This window comes from Neofelis nebulosa, chromosome 6, assembly GCF_028018385.1.
Source record: "Neofelis nebulosa isolate mNeoNeb1 chromosome 6, mNeoNeb1.pri, whole genome shotgun sequence".
Classification (NCBI taxonomy): Eukaryota; Metazoa; Chordata; class Mammalia; order Carnivora; family Felidae; genus Neofelis; species Neofelis nebulosa.
The window spans coordinates 116703410-116728547 of NC_080787.1; the positions used below are offsets into that span (position 1 = coordinate 116703410).

General features: G+C 39.1%; 1 long non-coding RNA gene across 2 annotated transcripts in view; it reads right to left on the reverse strand.

Moving 5' to 3' along the window:
* The window catches only part of LOC131514802 (uncharacterized), a 49566-nt gene that overhangs the window by 17139 nt on the left and 7289 nt on the right, over positions 1-25138 (reverse strand). The window contains exons 2-3 of one of the 2 annotated variants that reach the window (XR_009263285.1): positions 9579-9700; positions 9088-9425 (exon numbers count right to left, since the gene is read on the reverse strand). This is a non-coding gene — a long non-coding RNA (uncharacterized LOC131514802). Of the gene's footprint in view, positions 1-9087; positions 9426-9578; positions 9701-25138 lie in introns of those variants that run through there. The other variant, XR_009263286.1, reaches the window with a different exon arrangement.

Here is a 25138-nt window from a genome sequence, read left to right on the forward strand (position 1 = left end):
CACCACACCAAGATGTGGGGGCACGTAGATGTCACTGAATAACTGGATGTCAAACTAAATGCTAAATGTGACTTCATAGCTCAAGGGGAGATGAGCCCCAAAGCGAAGCCCTCTCTAAGAGGGTAAACTTTTTCTGAAACACATCCTCCTGGTCTCTGAGATCACCTCTTAAAGTCTCCATGTACCTTTTAGGAAACTTCAGCTCAAATGGGCATAGATTTTTTAAAATTATTATTTTATTAATACCACATTTAGAAAACTAGCAATAGTCACACAAAAAATAGTGCACATAAAAATGTATTGTCTTACTCATGGTGGCTTAGGAGAGAGGGCAGTGGAGATTATAGGACAGCTCTAGCCATTACCATCCCCCAAGCAACCCTTGGAGCTGCCTCTGGCTGAATCGTTTCCACTGGGGGTTGGGGGATGGGATGGGGACACCTTCCAAAAATAATTCCACAGAGGAATATTAGAAATGGCAGCATTCTCCAGACAGTGGTCCTACTCCTAAATGCTACCCTCAAAATAGTTAGGGAGCAGGCAGAAGGCATTTCCTATTGCTCTGTCAGAACACTCCCTGGCCCCTTTCTGGAAGAAAGTTGTAGAAAAAAAGAGCAAGTAGAATCTGCAAGTGGCCAAGAGGTGTCATCAGGGAGGAGCCAGCATCAGAAGCCCCAGAACAGGAAGATTCTACCTGCGAGCAAGAGTACAGGCAAGGATTCAACTAACTTCATGTCCCATGCCTTTCCTGGGCACCTACTAAGCTTGGGCACTGTGCAGAGGTCACGGATCACAGCGCTGTGCAAGCAACAAGGGATGATAAGGGAGCACACAGGATCTGTTATAAGGATGCCTACCAGGCATTATGGGAATGGAGATGCAGGAGCAACTGAGGCAGGGATCCATCCCAGAGCAACCAGTTCTTTAACCAGGAAGGACAAAGCAAGGGTGCAGCATCAGTTAGAGAGGCCCGGACTTCCATCTTTTGGCAGAAGAGAGCTAGTGAGCGGGCTGTTCCAGAGAGTAGTCCCCATCCCAAGGCAGGAGCTATGCTCACAGCTGTGAATATTCCCCCACTGTGTCGTGTGGGAGGGCAGAGGGAGGGCGGGGACAGAGGGATGAGGCAGCTTGCTCCTGACTCCCACAGGGACAGGGTGAGCCCTTCACCAAGACTCTAAAGCCCAGAGGTCAGTATTTTCTTAGGTTTCTTTCTTGACCCCTCTACTGCCTCAGACTTCAGGAGCCCCTGTAGACTTGGTCACCAAGGTGCCACAGGCGCCAAGGTCCCTGGCTCCACTGCTCTGGCAGAGGCCCTGCCCTGACCACATTCTCCCCGGGGCCCAGTGGCTGCGTTCTCCGGTTTTACCTTTGTTTTGCTAGTCTGTTCCTCCCTGGGCTTGTTTGTGTAAGAAAACCTCTCTCCCTGTTTCCTGTGTCTCTGTCATTTCCTCCCATTGCCATTCTGCACCATGGCACTGAGGCCCATTGTTTTTCTTTCTAACCACATTCTAGTCCCTGGGAATGGACAGTAGGTACGGGACAATGTGGAGGAAGGCAGGTCTGCCTGGGCTGTTTCAGAACCACTCTCAAGCACCACAATATCACAGTAAACTGGCGGGAGTGATGTTCGATTGTCAGCGAGGGAAGGAAGAAACTCAATATCAGGAGACAGCTTCTTGCCAATTAATCCTTAGACACTGTCCAAATGGAGGCAAAGGCAAGTTCCCAGGGGTGAAGACCAGAGATGTCTGATAGCGCTGATAACCATCTTTGGGAAAGGAAGCTATGACTGTCCCATTTGCTTTTGGGTTTTCTGACATGTTCTTACTGCTTTTAAATTAACTGGAAAATCAACTGAGCCTTATTTAAAAGGGGAGCTAAACAGAGGTCTGAAACCAGGAGCAGGACACATGGATGCCCAGTGAAATGCACTTAGGGATGGATTTCTTTGTGGTTCTATTCAGTGCTCTGACCTGTTATCCCTTTTGATCAGCCCACTATTCAGGCAGCCTGCATTGTAGTGTAAGGTAAACGACTTGGTGTTTTCTTGGCAGAGCTTGAATCAAACAGGTTCTCACAGGAGCTCAGATCCTGAGTTGTTTTCCTGAGCCCAGGGAGAGACAACTGTAAAAGTAGCTGGCCTGGGGAAAGAGGAATGTGATGCTTTTTATTTACCATTGAAATGTTCAATGCCTGTGTATGTGTTGATTTCCAAATACAAATGGGAGGAACACTGAGGTCCATATCCCATTAATGACTAAGTGTCACGTTGGCTTAGTTTGGGAACACTGCCTTAGTTTTGAAAACCAAAGCTTTTTTTTTTTTTTTTTTTTTTTTTTTTAGTGAAATTTCAACAAAGTGAACTGAGCAAGATTTGATATAGGATTTCAGCTTGGTTTTCCTAAGAGAAGTATTGAAAAGTACATTTATTTTGTTGACTATCACCTAGCAGAAGTTTGTGGTTCTATTTTGGCAGTATTTGTTTCATAAAACTTTCATGGGTTTTGCCAGCTTCTTTTATTACACTGTTCCCATCAGTTATGACACTGAGATTCCCTCATCAAAGAGGTTTTGTTTATTTCAAGTTTTAAAGGACAACATGGTTGCCAGAAACATGTTAAACCTCCAGATTTCTGTTCGAACAGTAGACAGTTATAAAGCACAAAGGTATCAAATTCCCTTATTTCAAATAAAGTTTGTTGTTTTTCATTAAAGGATTTAACCATGCACTATGCCACGCATGTGCTGCAAAGCTGCTTGGGACACAATTTAAATATCAACCAGTCTTGGGGTGCCTGGGTGGTTCAGTTGGTTGAGCGTTGGACTTTGGCTCACGTCATGATCTCATGGTTCCTGGGTTTGAGCCCTGCGTCGAGCTCTGTGTTCATAGCTCAGAGCCAGGAGCCTGCTTCAGATTCTCTGTCTCCCTCTCTTTCTGCCCCTCCCCCACTCACACTCTGTGTCTCAAAAATAAATAAACATTTAAAATAAATAAATAAATTATATCGACCAGTCTCTGGGTGCTTAAGTGGCTCAGTAGGTTGAGCGTCCAACTTCAGCTCAGGTCATGATCCCAGGGTCGTGAGATCAAGCCCCATGTCTGGCTCCACACTGAAAGTGGAGCCTGCTTGGGATTCTGTGTTTCCCTCTCTCTCTGCCCCTCCCCCACTCGCACTCTGTCTTTCTCAAAATAAATAAATAAACTTAAAAATTTTTTTTAAATAAAACAAAATAAACGCTCAAGCATATTGAAATATCTAAGGATGAGATGCAATGATTTTTGAGTTGTGCTTCGAAATAAAAGGAAAGATGGTTGGTGGAGTTTATATGAAGCTCGACCAATGAGGACTTAGAAATGTCTGTGGGTGACGAGTAAAGGAGGGTTCATCACAGCAATCTGTCTCTTTTACATGCTTCAACTAATCTATGCTTCAACTAAACTAACAATTGGCAAAAAAACAAACAAAAAAAAGAACAACGGGAGTCAAAAATATTTTTTTTTTCTAAAGAGAGTTAACTGGTATTATTTCTTCATTTAAATTCTCTAATCAAGTAACACTTTAGTAGCATGCCACTCTGATGCTGTCTTCTTACAGGGATCAGATGTATTGAAACTGTTGGAAAGCCAGAAATCTGAGTAGGTCCATCATTTTTCAGATGTCCAATGAAAGAAATACAAATTACATGACTGCATGCAAATTACTTGATATTATTAACTCAGAATTCACTTACTCCCTAGAATAAAATTTATAGGGAATATCTGAGAAAAAACAATACTGGTGAATAAATCTGAGAAATGAGCTTTTTCCATCTCTGGCTCTAGAACAAGCAAATATAGACAAGCTTTGCCAGGAGTGTTCCATCATGGGCTTCAGTGGGTGGAGGTCCATTTATGAAAAGGGAAAGCTTCTTTAGCATGTGAACGAGGAAGAGTCATTTTACTTCCAGAGACAATTCTTGATCTATGTAAATCTGTATTTTCTGGGACTGCATCTCAGACTCTTGTCAGTGTTCCTTCTCTGTACTGCTGAGAACAAAGTTTTAAGAATCAAGATTTTTCCATTGCGGGTTTGCCAATCGGATATTACAACATTTCCTTCCTAGGATATTTTATTTTTCTTTTATCTATTTTACCCAAATTACATTTATGTACACATATTCAAAGAATGCACTAAACAATAAATCATTGAGATAATTTTCTCATTTCATGTTGTCCCATGAAAGATTCTATGGCCAGCAAGTAGACCACATAGGCAAAAGTGAGTTAGGATCCTGGCCCAGAGGCAGTTAATCAATTATAATATGTGATCCAGATGAGAAGCAGATAACATGACCCAATATTTTTGTAACTAAACCTGTATGATATTTAGAGTTTGCCCTCCAAGAGGAGATTCAACAATGGGCCCTCAGCCTTGCATGGGGAGATACCTCACTTTGGTGTGCACTGTATTTATATTTTGGGCCATTAGAGACACAAGCTGTCCACTAAACTAGCCAAAATAGAAAAAAATCCCTGCCTCTGTGTGGGTTAAATAAAGACCACAAGTTGCAGCAGTTGGCCTCAAAGAATTGAATAGGCCTCTCCCCAGACACTCATTCTGCTTATCTGGAATCTTAATTCCAGTCTGCACCTTTTGATCAGGCAAGCCCCAGACCATGGACGACTTATCGAAGGGGCTGGAATTTGCACTGTGCCCCATGCACTCCATCTTACTGGCCACTTGTAGGCTGGATTATGGGACTAACACTTCAACACTCACAAGTGGAGGCCTGGGAGTGGCTCCTGGTGTCCATCACAGGCGAGGTGCCACGAGTCAAGTGGGAGGTCAAGCGGAACACGCCAGAAGGCCTCCCACAGCCTCTGTGGCTCTTCCCAGCTCTCCGTGTTAACAGAAACATCCTTCCTCACTACACAGCAACAAGGTTATTTTTCCTTTTGAATGCAGGCATGAAGCTCAGTTTCCTAGTCTTCCTTCTCTGCACATCCTTTCCTTTTCAGGGTGGTCTTATGATGCTGTCTCACTGACTTCCCATCTCACCCCAGGAGGCAGCCCCCACCTGTGCCACAAGCTGGTGAAGGTCTTGCAATCTTCCCGCCTGCCTGGATTTTCTGTTATCAGCCTCTAGGCCTGCCGGCTCCCAGGGTCCACTTTCAGGGACAGCAATAGCTCCAGGCCTTCAACCCATTTCCAAGTTAAGCTGGACAGTTACTAAGATTAATTCCTACTCTGCTCACAATCTGATTTTCCCATCATTTGTGCCTCAAACCCTAATTCAGAGTCACCCTTAACTAAAAATTATAACACCAAGGATATGTAAACCTTTGGTGGCCCCTGTCCCTGACCTGGCCCCTCCGTTCCCCATACCCTCACAGGAACTCAGAGAGTAGGAGAGGCCTCTCACTGTGACCCCTCACCTTGTCCTCCCATTCTTCGGTAGTTTCTTCTCTGAAACCTTTTTTTCACCTTTCAGACCATCAAAATCTACTCTCTTTGCATCGCATTTCTTTCTGTCCCATCCCAGTCACTTGTCCCATGAAAAACAAGTTTCGAATACTAATTAACACAAAGATGTTAACAGATAAACAGGGTTACATGTGTGATCGAGTGATGTAAACATAAGAAATGTTTTTACACCAGAATTCTCAAGTACCCTGGGAGACGACTGGCCCAAGAAAAAATTATTTAGTGATGAATTGTCCTTTCCTGTCACTTATTTCCATATAATACAGCCAGCCCTTGCTCTGTAGGGCTGATTCTGATTTGTTTCCCATCAGCTTTCCCCAAAATTGTACATTGTTCACCCTCATTTCAGATGGAACTCATCATTCCAGATCCAGATAGCTGTCAGTGCTGCTTCTGTCCACTTGGGGTGACAGTATGATGTAATGGAAAGAGCCCCAACTTTAGAATCAGGCAGACTTGAATTCCATGCTCACCTCAACCACCTGCTAGCCTGATGACATTGGCAAGTTATTAAATTCTTTGAGCCCTCAGCTTCCTCATCTGTAAAATGGGAATATATCACTTACTTCCAAGTTGCCGAATAAGGTAAATGAGACAACACACATAGTTGTTTGGTAGTTTGCTTTTAAAGCTAGGTATACCAGTAGTTACTTGAATCACAGCTTTGAACATAAAAGTCATCTGCCTGCAGTAAATATGGGTTAACTTGCTGGTCACTTCTCATTTTCCATTAATAATTGCTTCATTCAACACTGCAGAACTAGCAAAGAGCAGCCTACTTCTTGACTTTAGGTGCTAGGAAACTTAGATACTTAAACCATTTGACAGCCATTTTTTTAGCTTATTCTGGGCTACCTCGTGTGTATCATTAGAAACTTAAAAATAAATGGAAAATATGGAGAAAGTAAAAAAAAATGTCTTAATATCACTCTTCCTGCTGAAGGCAAAAATTGCCTCCACACTAAAATTTTGAATTTAATGGCTAGTATAATTTTTAAATAGCATAAACATTGAACTTTCCAACCAGCCCCTTAAAAATATTCATTATGAAGTGATAAGGCTCACTGTAAAAGAAGTCTCCCCAAGTAACAAACCTAAACTTTCCCTGCTTTTTGACAATTCCAGAGGATCCTAAAATATCCATGAGTGTGTGATCTGGTGAAATGTCCTACTTATATGTAAAAGTAGTTATCTAAGCACACCTTGGGAAAAGATAACATTTATTGATTCTTTAAGCATATCAGGAAGGGAAATCTATTTGACTAAAACCTTGACCTATTCTTATACTGGTGATTGCTCTCTCCTCAAAGATCCAGTCTCTCACAATTTAATTTAACAAATTCTTCTTTTAGTCACCTTGTGCTTTTCATGTAAAAGTCAAAACTTGTCCACTTCCTGGGCTGGAAACCCAGATGCCAATACTTTCTTTATTTCACACTGAGTCACTGTTGTAAATCTGAGACAAGTTGGTCAACTTGGTTAGAAAGCTTAAAATAACAAGAAAAAAGGTGGATATTATTTTTTACTCCCAGTCCAGAATTGAGGCTTCAAAGGCTCCCGGAGATTCTGGATGTGCCCAAGGTTGCCTGGTCATTGGTGGCAGACCTGAAACTCAAGCCCAGGTGGATCTGATAACCACATTGGTATATGGAGGTCGGAAGCATGGACTGGCCTTGTGGGAGCCAGTCACCTTTTGTCATTCATTTCACCTGACGCCTGGCCAGCTGTCCTTCCAGAGTGTGCTGTTGTCACAAATGGTGCCAGCTGGAAAAGTGAGAGGAGAGCAATACACACAGCCCTGCTAGAATCAGTGCCAGAGGGTGCACACTCTGGGAATGAGGCAGCAGGGCTGACTTCTGTTTCTCTGTTCTTTCGGAACCCTGGCTCTCTTCACTGTGCTTCAGTTGCGAAAACTAACCTGCAAACTCTTCCCTCCCATGTGCCTTACTAGGCTCCTCTCCAGGATTTATTCACCTTTGGTAAATGTTCATACTTCTTTCCCCTTGCCCAAGACATCCCAGCCATTTTTCCTTTCAAAGATTTTCATGATCCATTCCCTCATTTCTACTCCTGCTGCCTCCAACCTGGTGCTGTGTTTTATAGTTTCATATCCAAGTTTTTGCAACAAGTTCTGAACTGCTTCCCTAGTTCCCAGAGCCCCACTCTTACCCACCATCCCAACACAGAAAGATTGAATCACAAACACACCTCCCAGGGTATTTCCTATGGTGGATCCAGATTTATCAGCCTAAACTCCTGCTGGTGTAGTGAAAAGAGCAAAGTGCATGGGGTCAAAAGACCTGGTTCTAGTGCTGGCTCTATGGCTGACTCTAGTCCTTTGACTTTGGTTGAGTTATAGAAAAGGTTGAATTGAAAGTCTGAACTAGATTAAGCTGTAAGTTGATGAAGGTGGGGTCCCAGGTTCACATCCAGGTGACCCAATCTGCTACTCATTTTCCCTTAGCCCTATGATCTAAATCTATTCTATGACCTGCCTGTGTCCTGGAATGATGACCCCTATGGAGAATCACTAGATTCTCCTCCAGCTGTCTTCCTCTCCACCAATGGGAGGGAGGCAGAGATGAGAGCAAGAGAGGAGAGAGAAATTGGGGTATTTGTTCCCTACTGTCTCCTTCCTACTGGGCAGACTCTCCTACAAAATCCCATCAGTCACTGGACTCCAGTAACATGATCTTCCCTTGTCGTTTCAGTCCTAATGGTGCTAATTCTTTGAGAGATGCAGTTCTCAAAGTATCGTCCCCAGACCAGCAACATTAGTATCACCTGGGAACTTGTTAGAACATTTGCAGGCCCTGCCTCAGATTTACTGAATGAGAAATTTAGAGGGTGGGATCTAGTCATTTCTATTTTTAACAAGATCTTGGATGATTCTGACACTCAATAAAGTTTGAGAGTCACTGCCAGAGAGGAGATTGCTAGAACTGACCCTAAGTCTCTGGTTCAGTAGGTTAGGTGGTAGGGTCCAACACTGTGCACTTCTAACACGGATGAGGCCTTAGCTCCTCATCGCAAAAGTACAAATTGAAAACTACAGCTCTCTGGGGCACCTGGGTGGCTCAGTTGGATAAGCATCCAACTTTGGCTCAGGTCATGATCTCACAGTTCATGAGTTCAAGCCCCCCATCAGGTTCTGTGCTGACAGCTCAGAGACTGGAGCCTGGAACCTGCTTCGAATTCTGTTTCTCCCTCTCTCTTTGTTCCTCCCCACTCATATTCTGTCTCTCTCTCTCAAAAATAAATTAACATTAAAAAAAAATTAACACACACAAAAAAGGAAAGAAAACCACAGCTCTAGATCAAAAGCCAAGTGTCTCTTTCTCTTGCTAAGAAAAAGGAAGCTTTCCCTCACTTATAGATCTTCCAGTGAGTTCACCCACAGCAGATTCTGTTTGAGGTAATGTCAATTCTCCTCAAAACCTACTCAAATCCCCCCAACACCCAGCACCTCCCCCCCACACACGCATGTGCACACACATGCACACACACACTCCCAACAGACTCACTAGGAGAGTTAAATGCCAGTGTGGTTTAGAAGAATTTCAAGATTTGCTCCTGAAGGAAACCCAACTCATTCTAACTAAAGGAGTTATAAAATCTTGAAAATTTTTACAAAGAGTGTATTAATTTGTTAGGGCTTTCATAACAATTACCACAGACTGAATGGCTTAAACAAAACAAACTTATTTTCTCACAGTTCTAGAGGTGAAAAGTCCAAGATCGAGGTCTTAGCAGGGCTAATTACATTCTGATGTGTTGGCTTCTAGATGGCCATCTTCTCTCTGTGTCTTTATATACTCTCTCCTCTGTGCATGTCTGTGTCTTAATCTTCTCTTATAAGAATTTCAGTCATATTGGTTTAGGACCCACTCATAAGGCTTCATTTTATCTCAGTTATTTCTGTAAATGCCTTATCTCCAAATACAATTGCATTCTGGGGCACTGAGGGTTAGAAATTCAACATATGAATTTTGGGTTGACATGATTCAATCCATAACAAGCAGAATCTTGGGAAACATGGGTAGAAATAGATTGGACCAAGGAAGACAAAATATAGTTGGATAGGATTGAATGTATTGATATGAGTGCACTTACCTGAGCCTAACATAGTAGTTCTCAACCTTGACAGCACATTTGGCAGGCACAACCTTCAAAAAATACTGGTGATGTTGGAGTCCAACCCCAAAGATTCTAATTTAATTTTTCTGGGGTATAGCCTGGGCATCAGAAAAAAAAAAAAATTTAAGTTTATTTATTTTGAGAAAGAGAGTGTGTGAGAGTCAGGGAGGGGCATAGAGAGAGAGGGTGAGAGAGAATCCCAAGCAGTCTCAGTGCTACCAGTACAGAGCTCGATATGGGGCTTGAACTCAAGAACTGTGAGATCATGACCTGAGCTGAGATCAAGAGTCAGATGCTTAACCAACTGAGCACACAGGTGCCTCAAGGGCATCAGGAAGTTTTTAGTTGCCCCAGATAGGTACCAAGGTTGAGAAGCCCTGTAAAGCAGTTTCCTTACCCAGTTAATTGGACCAGTAAATGAGGCTGAAATATCACAGTTGTTCTTGGAAGAATAAGGGGTCCATACACATCAAAAGGTGGAAGTGTTGGAGTGAATTTATTATGTGTAAACCACCCAAGTACCCTCACCCCTGTCATGCCCCACTCCCACTTTAGAAGACCCATATGATGCTCCCCTTATTAAGAAATGCCTTAGGGAAAGAATGCTCTACCTTAGAAAGCTCTACAAAGATGCAGAATGTCTCTATGCTAGAGAGAGAGGGAGGGGGGATGTTATTGCACAGTTGGGTCCTGATTTCAATGGCAGTATGTAATCCTGGTGGACTTGAAAGGAGTAATTACCATAACAGACTGCAGAAACAGGGAGAGCTGATCAGACTGTCAGACCTGGAAAAATCTGGTGGTTACTTACTTATCACAGAGTCCTTGGGAAAGGGAAAGATGGGCAGGTTACCAGGGTATTGGTTGATCCACATATCTCAAAAAAATTCTAGGTTTAATCAGTAAGAACTAGACTAGTTTACCTGGAAAAAACTCTCAGGTGCCATCCCCTCCCCCCCTCCCCCACTGTCCTGATCAGATGTACCAGAGTTTGCAAAGGGAATGTAGTGGACATTTGTGAAAAAGTATCCGAGTGAGGCTGTTATGTGCCTCACATAAAAATGGGGAAAAGGCATTTCCCCAAGGAGAAGATGATAAATAGAAAAAAAAAGTAATAATTGCCTACTACAATGCCCACCCAATAGCTCTTTCTATGTAATTAATTGACTCTTTGATTCACCATTAACATTTCATCTCACTTTATTGTTGACAAAATGTTTTTCACATATACTATCTACTTTAATCTCATTTTAAAACTCCTGACTTCATTTTTTTTATATTTTCCTTTTAGAGAGAAGGCAATTGGGTCTAAGAAAAGGTGTACTTATACAGAACTGAAATCCAGATCCAGTATAAACTTCAATCTCTTTCCATTATATAACATCATTACCTTAAAAATAAGAGTTGTTTTTTTTTTAATATGACATTTTAGTATCAGGCTTGGATCAATTTGGACCAAGCAAATGCAGTATTCTTCCAACATATGTAACTTCTATAATAATACGAGCAAAAAACAAGTAATGGTTACGACTTCAAGATAAATCATATGCCAGACTTTACTCAATTAAGTTAAATTCAATAAATATATTTAAATATATAGGATGCATCCCAGATACTAGGGAATCAAATAAATATAAGATCCAGTCTCTGTGCTCCCATAGTTCAAATTCGGTCATCTAAATAAATAAAGTAGACATCTAAACATGTAAGTACAATAGAGATACTTCAGGAACATTGTATTTTAATTATCTATTTGCTTCTATTCCCTGGACTCCAAGACTCTTGGGTTCAGGGATCAAGTCTTTTTTGTATCCCCAGCACTGATCACAGTGTCTGGGACTGAGTAAATTCTCAATAAATAGTTATAGAATTAATTAATGTATTTATTTATGAAAAAAGATAAGTGTAATGGAGACTCAGTTGAAGGAGGGATTATTTTTATTTCTGTACTAAGAAAAGCTACATTTTGACGTGGTAGGATGAGTTTCGAAAGAATCCATGAAAACAACTAATCTGCACACTGGAGTTGTGCTGTGTACGTGTGCGCTCTTTGTCGTGCTCATGACTAGAAAGGCCTCGTCACAATAAGGAGGGCATTCTGTCCTATAGAAGGTACTTTTGCATTGTTGTGTTGCAACCAATAGATACTTCTGTTCCGACAGATACTGCAAACAGTAGACTTAGCTTTGCTCCTTTAAGACGTGCTTCCAATCTCCTCACTACTGCTGCGTGTAAATCTAGCCCTATTTCAAACACGTCTACAGTCTTAATTTTCTCAAACTGTCCATTTGTACTATGTATATTGCCCACACAGACACTATGTCATCAATTTTTTTTTCTCATGGAAAGTACACTTATTCATTTATTTACTCATTATTCTGCTGAGCATAGAACCCTCTACTGGGTCCACTGTGATTCTGAGACCTACATCCCTCTAACTCAAATGTAAAAGGCCTCCATCATTTCTCTCTAAGCTCATTCCCCCTGGAATGAATACATTGTTCATTAGACATTCAGCAAAGTATTTGCCATCTGACAGGCTAAATGAAAGCATCTCCTCTCCTAGAAGAAGTTCACTACAAGGACAACCACTGTCTTTGTTCCAGTCTAGCACAGACCCCCAATGATACACGCACTCTAACACAGTTAAATTCAAAGGGGCCACACCTAGGGAAGCTACAGAATAGTTGAGAGTCACTTAAAATACTCTGACATGTCACGTCAGGTCACCAATTGGAAAAGAGGATTTTTGAAATACCTGGATCAGGAAAGCTCGGAGGTCCTGCCTATGGGATCCAGAAACGTGCCAAAATTAAGCTGCTGTTTTGGACACGCTTTGAAGGAAAACATTTTTGGTGGCCAGTTTCAGCGTTTGTCTTCGATTCAGAACTCATATTTGATCCTAGACCAAAATATGTATCCAAAATTGCAAACAAAGCTGTTAAAATATCAGAAGGACCATGGGGGCTAGTCTTTAGAGACAGATCCAAAGGCACATGTATAAGGAAAGCCCCGTGGCCACTTCACAAAACCTTTAAAGTACCAACTTCAACTCAAAACATATGGCAGCACAGGGTATGAAAAGGAGCCTTTCACTTCCTGGAGAGATGCCAGTCTTCTGTTGGTAGCACTGAGAAGCTCTGCCACAGAAGAGGCTCCTGGGGAAAACGCAGTGGACTGTGTGAAACACATTGGTGGTCTGTCTCCTTTCTCACTGCCAACGTATTAATGGTGGAAGTTGTTCCTTCAGTTGGCATGAATTGGTATTTTTATGTTGCCTAAAGAAACTTGGAAACTACTGTATTCTCATCATTTAGATGTAGACTTTCTCATGTGGGAGACTATTTGAGGCCATGTGAGATCCATTAATTAATTATTAATGAAAATGAATTCTTTAAGTCAATAAAGCTTGCGGCCACAAGATTTTAAGCCCCAGATTATCCATAAAGAAGGCAGAATGCAGTGTTATGTTAATTGGATCTTCTACTTACACAGAGTTGTGTATATCCCATACACAGACCACCAATTCCAAAAAATGGAGGGCAACATGTTCATCTAGTATGAAAACTATACTGACTAAAACCATTCTTGGTTCCGAAGTGCCTTAGAATGTAATGGGGCTTAGGGTCACCATTAAACATGTCATTTTTAAGAGCTATAGAAGAATAAACTGACGCCCCACAGACCTACCCTGGGATGTACACTTTTAAACAAATTCTTCACATTCACTTAGTTACTTGTGATTTATTTCTTTCTTGTAAAATGAAGCTCGGTGTATGAAAAAAGAAGTCCTATTGGTTTGAACGTGGGAATCTAGATGTAGAAACCTGGATTCCCATGTCCAGATATAATCAGCTTTTTTTATGTACATATTTTGACATGGTTGAGATGATGCTACACTCAAAAATTATACTCTTCTCTTTTCACTCAACAGTCTGTGCATCATGAGACTTTTTACATGTCATTGAAATCCTTTATTAACAGGTTATAATTGCTATATAATATTATGTCAAATAGGTTAGTTTGTAATATATAACTTCTCATGTTTGTACATTAAAAAAACTGTTTCTATCATTTAGCTCTTCTAAATATTGTTGTGATAATTTTAATGTGTTAATCTTTGTCTACTCATTTCCTTAAAATAATTCACTAGAAATGGAATTGCAATTAAAGTGTTTGGTTCTTGGATATTAACTAAACTGATTGTGGTAATCATTTCACACAATATACATATATTAAATTTTGAGATTGTACACCTTAAACTTATACAATGTTATATGTCAGTTATAGCCCAATAAAACTGGAAAAAAAGGCCAAAATATTTGGTTCTGGATATAATATCTCCACAAGTTTACCTATTTATTCTTTTATATATATATATATATATATATATATATATATATATGATACAAATATATCAGTAACATATATCAATAAGTGCTATGTATGTATAATTTCCCCCACAAGTTTACCAATTTATTCTCCATTAGTAGTATTTTTATTTTAATATTTTTAATGTTTATTTTTGAGAGATAGATAGAGAGAATGAGCAGAAGACAAGCAGAGGGAGAGACAGAAAATCTGAAGCAGGCTCCGTGCTGTCAGCACAAAGTCTGAGGGGGAATTGAACCCACAAACCATGAAATCATGACCTGAGCCAAAGTGGGACGCTCAACCAACTGAGCCACGCAGGTGCCCCCCATTAGTAATATTTCTAAATGTCCATTTTACCACCATCGACAGCACTGAAAGTTCACTTTAATTTTTAAGCTATTTTAAGATTTAGTCATTCCTTTCATACATTGCTCCTGGTAGGTTGCCTTGTCTAATCACTCATATGATTGATTATCTGGCAAGTTCTTCTGAATGCCAACATTTTTTTATAAACATATTATAAACCTACAACATATTATGAGGCTACATTGTCTTCTACAATAAAACAGGGTTATTTTCACAATTCTATATAATTGGGAATGAGGTTGTCACATAGATGGAACACAACAGCCTTCAGCTACTCTCTGACAGATTTAAAATGTGACAAGTAAAGACTGTTACACTTTAGTATTTTCTGCAGAAGGGATGTATCTGAGTCCTCATAATGCTTAAAAAACTTATCTGAAAATCCACTCTCCTTTTCAAGTTATTATGTTCAAATACTGTAAGACGAAAAAGAGGACATGAAAAGCTCAATAAAAAAAATTAAAGTCCGGGACGCCTGGGTGGCTCAGTCGGTTATGCATCCGACTTCGGCTCAGGTCATGATCTCATGGTCCCTGAGTTTGAGCCCTGTGTCGGGCTCTGTGCTGACAGCTCAGAGCCTGGAGCCTGTTTCAGATTCTGTGTCTCCCTCTCTCTCTGACCCTCCCCCATTCATGCTCTGTCTCTGTCTCAGAAATAAATAAACGTTAAATAAATAAACAAATAAATAAATAAATAACGTCCATGTTTTCTCTCTTTATTTGAGCAGGTGTCTGAAGGGAAAAAAAATAAATCTTTCTCAAACTGAAAAGGACAGAACTATATGTATATTTTGCTCAACTCTCAATCTCCAGGTCCCCCAAGTGGGGTAGTGCTTCCTCAAAAAGCAATAGAGAAAAAGTTCTGGAGATGAATGTGGTGATGGTTGTACAAAAATGTGAATATATCTAATGCCACAGAACATTTGTAGTTAAAAAAGTTAAAATGGTAAAATTTTATATATATTATATATATATTATATATTTTATATTATATTATATTATATTATATTATATTATATTATATTATATTTTATACCCCTCATACCCACCCCCTCCAAAAACAGCAATGGAGGCTTTTCTGGTTTTTCCTTGACTTTTCTGAGCCTCCTGCTATCTGTTAACCAACCTGTAATGAATCTGCCATAGTCCCCTAGCTGCTGGGAACTTCAAATTATCTGAGAACTCATAAACTCTGCCCCAGATCTTCTTTTAAATTAGCAGCAATGTGAGTACAGATCTTCCTCAGTTTATGATGGGGTGTTGTCCCAACAAACCCATCATAAGTTGAAAATGCATTTAATTCACTTAACCTACTGAATATCATAGCTTGTCTGGCCTACCTTGAATGTGATCAGAACACTTACGTTAGCCTCAAGTTGGGCAAAATCATCTAACACAAATACCATTTTATAATAAAGTGTTGCATATCTCATGTAACTTACCGAATCCTGTACTGAAAGTGAGAAACAATGGTTGGATGGGGACAGAATCGTGGTAAGCATATTGGTTGTTCATCCTCGCGATCGGGTGGCTACTGGGACCTGCCGCTGCCACCGCTTCTGCCCAGCGTCACCAGAGAGGGTCTTACCATATCTCTCTAGCCGGGAAAAGATCCAAATTCAAAATCTGAAGTATAGTTTCTATTGAATGCGTATCACTTTCACAGGATCGCAAAGTCAAAAAACCATAAGGGGACCCATTGTAACCCAGGGGCCGTCTGTCCAGGCATGAACATAATATATTTGAAAAAAGAAAACCAGAAGAATAGCAGCTGCGGTTTCACTACTGTCTGGTGACTGAGAGACTTGGTTCAAACTCTGACTACAGGCAAAGTTACTGCACATGTACCCTGCATTCTGTCATCAGCGTATTTCTGGAAATGTAGTATGTAAATTAATTTTTTTTAAGTTTATTCATTTTTAGAGAGAGAGGGAGAGAGAGAGAGAGAGAAAAAGAGAGCTCAAGTGGGATTGAGGCAGAGAAAGAAGACACAGAATCCAAAGCAGGCTCCAGTCTCTGAGCTGTCATCACAGAGCCTGTGATGGGACTTGAACTTACAGACGGAGCTGAAGTCAGACGCTTAACCAACTGAGCCACCCAGGCGCCCCATGTAGTATATAAATTAAAATTAAGAAAATGAATTGTTTACATAGAGATGAAAATAGCAATTGTATTTCAATTCTATAAATAAAGCAAATGGTGCAAAAGAGTCTAAAATACAGAACTCAACCTTTTGGAACTACCTTTGAAACATAAAATCTTGCTTTGTTTATAAAATCAATTCCTGTCCCCACCCCTACCCCCACAAGAAGCCCACAAAACTCAACTTGCTTCTTGGCAGAAATTAAATGAAAACACAAACAAGTGTAAATAAAATGTTATAACAGCTATAAGAATATGTTAAAGAATTGGAGAAACCATCTTAAACACACAAAAAATTAAAATAGTATATGTATAATATTAATATAAATATATTAACATCTAAGAGCAGCTAAAATGTCTGGACCACTTACTCTGAGCCAGGCACTGTCCCAAGTGCTTACTTGTACTTGCCTCGAGTTGGGCAAAATCATCTAACACAAATACCATTTCATTCTTAACATACCCTTCATTCTTAACATAGTCCTTACCAGGTAAGGCACTATTTATTACTGCCCCATTTTACAGACATGGAAAGCCATTACAGAGAGCCAGAGAGTTTGGTAATTTACCCAAGGCTTTCAATTAGCTGCAATGCTCTTAAGATGTACACAGTAATGCTTTTTCAGAATCCATCTGGGATCTTACCCTGTACCTAAGATGACCACAACTGGAAAGGAGAAAGGCCATAACTGTAAATAAAAGCATCTACTGGCTTTTGCAAGCCCTACAAGCATCTCTTTGAAAAATGACCATAATTCGTATCTAAATAAAATTGAAGAGAGAAGTAGTTTATCTTCTCCTGACCCTCAAGTTTAGGCGGTTAAACTACTGCTATGCCTCCAGATTTTCCTGTGATCATAATTGTTTCCTAGAGGCATCAGCTGGGGCTTGACTGAGGAGTGATGAAGAAAAGCATACTTTACAAAAGCTTAGTCCAGTGTGGAGTCTTTCCCTGCATACTCGAATTCTGGACACGGTTACTTCCTATCATGACAGACCCCTACTAGGACGATAGTGGGGACAGAGTACTGGTTCACATGGAAACTCATCGTCTTCAGATCCTCCACATTAGAAAGGCCAGAGCCCTTTGCAGACCCTTTTTCCTCTATCTTGAAAGACTTTGTTCTTTACCTCTAACTACCCTTGACCCCCACCACCAGCCCCAGGCTTCCTACCCCTGGTACAATCTAAGAGAGGAATCAATGAGATTTTCCTCATTTACTGAGTTCAACAAAGGCAAGCCCACAATCTTGGGGGTGGGGTTAGAGGTGATGAAAATAAATTCCAACTAGCCCATCCTGCAAACACTTGGAGGTCCAGATCACATCTGGCTGGGGAGAGGGCTTGGAGTGCTGGTAACTTATCAGTGCTCGGGTTACTCAATTACACCAAAGAGTATCCTCTGGGAAAGCAGCCGGTATCCCCTCTTATCACCTCAGACAGAAAGCACATCTCAACAAAGCTGGTGACTGAAGGGTTGCCATTAGTGACAAATTCATTTATTTATTTCCTGAGTTTCCATCTTTAGGAGTACTTCCACATCCATAAAACAAAGAATCTTTATGCTATATTTATTTCCAAGAAAGTGTTCCAGTGTCAATATGGAAATTATGACTACAGAAGTGGACAGAGTATGGTCAACTACCATGCATTTAGGTTCTTTCTACATATGAAAGGATTAGCAGCAGAAAGAACACCAGAACTAATTTTAATCTCTCTTTTACCTTGTGACTAGAAGCAAATCATTGAATTCCCAGAGATGCACATTCTCATCTGGAAAACATAGATAATATTCCTAGGTCTTCTTTTTGCATCTGGATGTGCAAAAATTAAATGGAGTGATGTAAAGAACAATGTAATTGAAAGTGCTGTGTATACTATCCATTAAAGATTATATGAGTAATAAGCTATTACCATATAAGGTGATAAAGGAGATGTTCTGCCTATGAACACACTAGGCAATGACTTCTGAAGGGTGTCTTTAAATCTCATGTTCAATAGTTTAGTAAATGAAGAAAACTTTGCCATTTAATGCAATAAGACAGTCACATTTAATGTGTCCACAGTAGCTTAGGCCAGTCCACAGAGTTCATACCCCCTCTCCAAACATTGCATATGTTGTTTATATGATTCACTTGTTTATATGGAAATTAATCACATGCTGTTTAATGGTGTCATGTATTATTATTTGCCTCTTTTTAAATTTAATTTTTTATATGCAAATATATGTCTAATTTCTTCAACTAGACTGTAAATCACTTCAGGACTATTTAAGAGCTTGTTAAATGAGATGATATGTATTAAAGACATAGTATAGTATCTAGCACATGGTAAGAGCTCAATAAATAGTAATTATTTTTTTTTCAGAGGGCCTAACATAGATTTTGGTCCAGAGTATATACAACAAGTTATCAATTAGCTATTTCAAGTAGGAAACACCACAGTGTGGGATATTATTTGAAGACTCCCTTGAGCAATAATCATATAGGACTTCAAAAGAATATTTCAAGCCCCATGCAAAATGACATTTCCAAGTAAGCAACAATATTTAAGAGTCAAGAGTGGGCAGTGATGATGAACACAGGTTTTGGAGTCAGACAGACCTTGGTTTGGATGTCTACTCCACCTCTTACAAGATGTGTGGCCTTGGCCAAATTACATCACTCTATTAACTCCAAATGAGAATAATAATACCTGCTCCAGTGTTGTGGTAATGAAAGGAATCAATACAGGCAAAAACTTACACTGAACCAAATGGTAGTTGTTACTCCTTCTAAGAGTCCAACAATTTTGTGTTCTAGGATTGAGTAGGCCACTATATGAGAAGGATAGATTAAAATGTCCACAAAGAAAGAGAAATGAGAATTTAGCTTGACAGTCTCCTAGTCCACCAACCCAATCTTCACATTTTGAAAATTAAGTAGAACATATAGCCCAAATAGCCCATATAAGAACATATTTAATGCATATATTTTTCTGATAAAAAATGTTTAAAATTCTAGAAAACATATGTTTAGTTTGTTGAAACGCATGCCTTTCTGGTTTAGACTAAAATCGGATAAGTTACCATCAGGGAAATGCAAATCAAAACCACCATGAGAGGGCCGCCTGGGTGGCGCAGTCGGTTAAGCGTCCGACTTCAGCCAGGTCACGATCTCGCGGTCCGTGAGTTCGAGCCCCGCGTCAGGCTCTGGGCTGATGGCTCGGAGCCTGGAGCCTGTTTCCGATTCTGTGTCTCCCTTTCTCTCTGCCCCTCCCCGGTTCATGCTTTGTCTCTCTCTGTCCCAAAAATAAATAAAAAAACGTTTAAAAAAAAAAAAAAACCACCATGAGGTAACACCATATCTACTGGGATGACTGTAATCAAAAAGACAGACAATAATCAGTCTTGGTGAGGCAGTAGAGGAAATCTGGAATCCTCATTCACCACCGGTGGGAATGTAAAATGGAGCAGTCACTTTGGAAAACAGACTAGAAAGTCCTCAAAATTTTAAGAGTTAGCATTAGAATTAGCATCAAAGCTACCATATGAGCCAGCAATTCCACTCTTGGGAACATACCCCAGGAAATGCAAACATATGTCCACATAAAAGCTTGTACACAGATGTTCATAGCAGCAGTATTAATAATAGCCAAAAAGTGGAAATAACACAAATGTTCCTCAAATGATGCATGGTTAAACAAAATGCGATATAGCTAACAATAATTATTCAGCAGTGGAAAAAATAAAGTACTGATAAATGCAATAGTATGAATGAATCTTGAAAATATGTCAGGTGAAAGAAGCCAGTCACAAAAAGCCACGTATTATGTGATTCCATTTATATGAAGTGTTCCGAATAGGCAAATTCATAGAAACAGAAAGCAAATTCATGGTTGCTTAGGGCTGGGAAGACTAGGGGGGAAATAGGAAGTGGTCAATGGGTACAGGGTTCCTTTTTGGAGTGATGAGAATGTCTTAAAAAACTGATTGCGGCGATGGTCGCCCAGTTCTGTGAATATGCTAAAAACCATTGAATTGTACACTTTAAACAAATGAATTATATGGTATGTGAATTATATCTCAATATAGCTGTTTATTTTTTTAATGTTTATTTCTTTATCTTGAGAGTGAGAGAGCACAAGCAGGGTGAGGGGCAGAAAGGGAGGGAGAGAGAATCTCAAGCAGGCTCTGTTCTTGGCTCAGCGGAGGGGTTTGATTTCACGAAACTGTTGAGATCAGGACCTGAGCCAAAATCAGGAGTCAAACGCTGAACTGACTGAGCCACCCAGGCACCCCAAGCTGTTAATTCAAAAGATTGGATTAGTGCTGTATCGACTAGAAAGGCCTCGTTAGTTTACAGAAAGACAAAGACATCAAACCAACAAAAATATCACTAACAAAATAGTAAAGATTACTTGAAGAGTTTTTAATGATATAAATACATCACAAAAATGTAACTGTAGTTCACAGCTAAATTTTTTTTGGACAATTGCATTTTTAAATGTGCTACAATACACTTAACTTAGAAACACTGGAGTTCTTATCAGTGATATGTTTTAGTAAGCTACATAGCTATTAGGTTTATAATAGACTATAAAACCACTTTAAAAGAAGGCAATTAAGGGGCCTGAGTGGCTCAGTGGGTTAAGTGGCTGACTTCAGCTCAGGTCATGATCACACAGCTTGTGGGTTCGAGCCCTGCACTGTGCTGACAGCTCAGAGCCTGGAACCTGCTTCAGATTCTGTGTCTCCCTCTCTCTCTGCCCCTCCCCTGCTCACACTCTGTCTCAAAAATTAATGTAAACATTAAAAAAAATTTTTTTTAATAAAAATTTTTTTTTAAAAAATAAAAGAAAGGTAATTAATTTTAAATTGCACTTTATTTCCATGTGTTCCATTTTGTTCCAACTATTAATATCATCAAAATCTTGAAGTATGGTATTGTTAGAACTTTTAGGCTTTTTCTAATCAATCAATAGAAATGTTATAAAAATTATGGAGAGCAAAGGGCTACCAAAATATGTAGTTAAGAAACTGAAAAGATAAAGTGTGCACCAATTATAATCTGATACATGATACAGTCTAATAATTATAATCAAATAGTCAAAGTGTCTTTTTACCATTTTGGTGAAAATAATAGTAACTTTACAGAGTACTCTTTTGGAGGGGGATTCTTATACACACTTTCATTAACTTATGTATTGGTAATTATATTCAGGCTTTACAGCATCAATATTTAACATTTAAATTTGAAAATATCTTCCTTTGAAAACCATATAATCCCATGTCTTCTAAAATTAAATTATTATATTATTGCCCAAAATAAACTTCACTCAGTAAATGTGTCTAATACATAAATAAAACATTCTTATGATTTCTAACATGCCAAAATTTAGAAAATACACTTACAAAAGAAATAGATGTTGTGTAGTAAATAATGCTACTTAATTCTAACATCAAAAGAAGATGATTGTGGTAACTTAAAACTTTCAAAAAACTGTATCTATAAGTCTTTGCTCAAGAGAAACATTTTGAGATTAAAATGTCATCAAGATACACATTTATTTCACTCACAGGGCCTTTCTTTTTTAAATTTATATTTGATATTATTTTAGAGGATGTTACATGCATCTTAATTTTAGAATTTGGTTTTTGTTTTATCTTTATAAAAAAAATTTAATATGATTAGAAAATATTTAGCAGCAGTTGAAACAATATGTAAAAACATTTAAGGTTGGAGGTAGATTTAAAATTAAATTAATGTTAGGGGCACCTGGGTGGCTCAGTTGGTTTAGCGTCCAAGTTTGGCTCAGGTCATGATCTCACAGTTTGTGGGTTCAAGTCCCGCGTCAGGCTCTGTGCTGACAGCTCAGAGCATGGAGCCTGGAGCCTGCTTCTGATTCTCTGTCTCCCTTTCTCTCTGCCCCTCCCCTGCTCCTGCTGTCTCTTTCTGTCTCTCAAAAATAAATAAATGTAAAAAAAATTTTTTAATTAAATTAATGTTATGTTAATCATACTACAATAGAGTGGTTTAAAAAATAAAATTAAAACAAGGGTGCCTGGGTGGCTCAGTCAGTTAAGTGTCTGACTTCAGCTCAGGTCATGATCTCATGGTTTGTGAGTTCAAGCCCTGGATCGGCCTCTGTGCTGACAGCTCAGAGCCTGGAACCTGCTTTGGGTTCTGTCTCTCTCTCTCTCTCTCTCTCTCTCTCTCTCTCTCTCAGAAATAAATAAATAAACTTTTTTTTTAATTAAAACAATTTTCAGAGCAGACACCATTATAATAAATGAAGAAAACTTCAAATTTAAAAATTTTGCCAAAATACAATACTTGTTTGAATGACCTCATTTTTTTTGTGTTTCAAATTCCTTCATATTTCTTCCACCTGTCTGTTGTCACCTTGTTATATTCCAGAAAACAAATTAGAGGAAATATAACATTCAAGCAAATTACACAATTAATATTAAGAAGTACATGTATCTCATTGTATAACTTCATAAAAAATAGAGGATTCGATTTTCTAAATTTCTCTGAGAATTGTGTGAACTGAACACATTGCTTATATATTCATTGTGTTTTCTTTTGTCACCTTATTTACAAAGTTGGGTTGGGGCAGGAAAAATTTACATTTTCATGTGAAGAATTTTCCTAACACTTGCTTCTGATTAAGTACCCTGGATCACAGTGAATCAGCAAACATTGATTTACACAGAGCTTTAGAAAATAGCTCGACTTTCAAAGAAGTGATACTTTCTCAAGTGAATCCTAAAGTCTTCAAAGGTCAACAAAAAGAGAAATTTCAGATTTTGCTCCCACCACAATAATTTGGTATATTTAAAAGTATTTTTGTAGTCAGACTACTATAGAAATCTGGAAGTAATTCTGATTTTAAAGGTAACATTTTCTGAAGCTTGAAGTTTCTAAGTGTTAATTAAAAGCCATAGTTAATGTTTCATTTAGTTGGAGCTGTGAACGTTAACACTCATATCACTGAATATGCATTTATATAATGAAAATACGTCAAATATATGCAACATATTTAAAAACTACCATAATGCTATCCACACATTTTTCAAAGGCAAAAAAACAACTTTTCAAAAATCTAACTGAAACTGCCTTTTACTCCAATACAAATTGGAGTTCTCAAGTTGTTTAAGTGAACTGATTTATAATGGAAATAAGTGGAGTTTAGATGAGTTTCCTGTAAATGTGTAATAAAACCCACAGTTGTATATGTAGATTCTTAATTTTTGAACAATAAATTTAGGGCCGGGCAATGTCACTGGAGTAAATTCCTTTAAGAGATGTAAAGGTCTTGATGACAGTTATTTTCCAGGTCTACTTTCCCACAATCACATCTCTGAAAGATTTTCTGCATGAAGTGTCTGAAGAAGAGTGGTGGACATGTCAATGATCCCTGAGGTCCATTCCAGGTCCCCTTTAAGGTGGAGGTGGGGCAAATAGGAGAGAAGAAAAGGTAATGCTGATAAGGGAATCTGAACCAAATGTTGTCGCATGCTAGAAATGATTAGATGCCCTTGTCATGGAGCTGCTACAGAAGTCCGGGGTGAAAGAGGGAAACAAGAGGTCAAGTGTGGGCACATGAGTTAAAAAAAAAAAAAAAAAAAAGTTTGTGTGGTATAGTGGAAGGAAAATGAATCCTTAATCTACTCCTAAATCCTCTCTCCTTTTCTTTTTTAAATATCCTTTGGTCCTGTGATGGAAAGAACGGAGGTGGGTCTTGATGCTATTTATTAACACGTATCAGGTTAAGCTACACAATATGTTTGTAATTAAAATAAAAGCTTTAGCAAGAATATTCTGCTCTCGTGCTTAGAGGTGTTCACAAAGCAAAAGCAAGCTACTGAACTGACCTTCATCATGGAATGCCTATTTTTTTTTTTTTTTATGTTTATTTCTTTCTGAGGGAGAGAGAGAGCTCAAGCAGGGGAGGGACAGAAAGAGGGGGGGAGGGGCAGAGGATCCAAAGCAAGTTCCGTGCTGACAGCAGACAGCCCTCATCAGGACTGGAACTCACGAACTGTGAGATCATGACCTGAGATGAAGCCAGGCACTTAACCGACTGAGTCACCCAGGCACCCTGCAATGCCTATTTCTAAATGTCCATGTCTTATCACTGTACTTATGTTTTGGTGGGAGTCATGTCTTATATTCATTCAATAGCTATACATTGAGGACCTGCTAGGTGCCAAGCCCTGTTTTAGACAGTGAATAAACAGAGTGAAATCCTTGCTCTCATGGAGTTTACAAAATAGTAACAAAATAGTCATTAAACAAAGTTAAATGAGAAAATTGGGTATTACGTTTCATTAGTTTTTAACATATACCTTTCCCATATTTTGATGTATGTAAATTGGGATGCATTTTTAAATTGATGGTAAATAATATTTTAATTGGTGATCTTTTTTCTTTGTGGCAGGCCATGAAACAGTGATATAAGCCTTAAGTGATAACATTCAGAATTCAACAAAATATAGTAGAGTGGTAGAAAGTAACAAACACTTTCAAAAAGAAGAATGGAGAGGAGAGGAATTGTAACAGTGTGGTCAGGGGCAGCCTCACTGAGAAGGCATCTTTCCAGCCCAGGCATAAAAAAGGAACCAACCCATCATGCAGGGCTTCCCAGGTAGAGGAAAGTACAAATGCCTGA